The 1,353-nt window shown below is 39.6% G+C and overlaps 1 pseudogene; it reads left to right on the plus strand.

Moving 5' to 3' along the window:
• Positions 1-660: 660 nt before the first annotated feature.
• Positions 661-780, plus strand: LOC143384164 (U2 spliceosomal RNA; annotated as a pseudogene).
• Positions 781-1,353: the final 573 nt, after the last annotated feature.

Raw genomic sequence — 1,353 nt, forward strand, 5'->3', positions numbered from 1 at the left:
CTTGAAATAAAAACTAAAGGAGGGCTGGGGATGTAACTGAGTGCTTGAAATTGCCTGGGTTCAATACCTAGTCCCCCCCCCAAAAAAAAAAAAATCAAATGACTGCATTCAACCACTCCTCCTGCCTCAGCCTCCCAAGTAGCTAAGACTACAGGCATGGACTACCACCATGCCTGGAGCCGTCCTTCCTCTCCCTTTCCCTTCCCTCCCTGCTCCTCTCCTTTCCTTAGCTTCTTTAGTCTTTCTTTTAACTAGCATGAAATTTTTTCCCTTTTTTTCCCCAGAATTAGAGACTCAACTTATACTAAAAGAGTCAGTACTTCAGCCTGGGATTTTCAGGATTAAAAACAACAGGATGGAAAAGATAATGTTTAATGGAATAAAACCTTTCCTCCAAATTAGCAGAAGATTGGGAAGAGCAGTAAGAGAACTGGGAGAGGCAACTGATAAAGGTGACATTTACCCAATGTCTAAGGATAGTCTGAATAGCATGAATTTGAGGATCATTCTAAGATTAGCTCAAAACATTTTTTTTGTCTGAGAATTTTAACACAGTGAATACTTCCACAGGTAGATATTTACAAGTAAATATTTCCATAAATGTGACTCAAGTATTTAACATTTGAAACATAATTTAGTTTTAAAATATTTCTTGCATATAATCATTCTTGGTCTTTTGGCTAAGATCAAGTATAGTATATGTTTTCATCAGTTTAATATTTATCACATAAATTCTTCATGTAATAAGTCTGTTATGATAATGACTATAATGGAGCCTTCTGATGTAGCAGTTACCTTATATAACATGAAAGAACTCAAATAGGATATGACCTGTATTTATGTACTGAAAAAGAAAAGGAGACCTGTCTTACTCATATGCTTCTAATACACAAGAGTTTGGTGGGGGGGGATTGCTGGGGATTTAACCCAGGGGCACTTAACCATGGAGCTTCACCCCCAACCTTTATATTTTTTGAGACATGATCTCACTAAGTTGCTGAGGCTGGTCTGAAACTTGCAGTCCTCCTGCTTCAGCCTCCCAATCACTGGTATTACAGGTGTCCAGTGGCTCATTATTATTATTATTATTTTAAAGACAGGCTCTGGATATATTGCCCAGGCTGGCCTCAAACTTGCTGTACTCTCCTCTCTGCCCTGCTCCCTAGTAGCTGGGATTACAGGGTGCTCCTCCACACCCAGCTTACAGAATTCTTATAGGGAGAAGCTTTTTACTGGGATGAACATGGGATAGCATTAACCATGAAGTATGCTTGAATCAACAGGAACGAGGACGCACAACAGAGCAACTCTGACTGTGAACGATGTGGATGAGGAGGAGGATTTTGCAGTGCT

Source organism: Callospermophilus lateralis, chromosome 1 (assembly GCF_048772815.1).
Source record: "Callospermophilus lateralis isolate mCalLat2 chromosome 1, mCalLat2.hap1, whole genome shotgun sequence".
Classification (NCBI taxonomy): Eukaryota; Metazoa; Chordata; class Mammalia; order Rodentia; family Sciuridae; genus Callospermophilus; species Callospermophilus lateralis.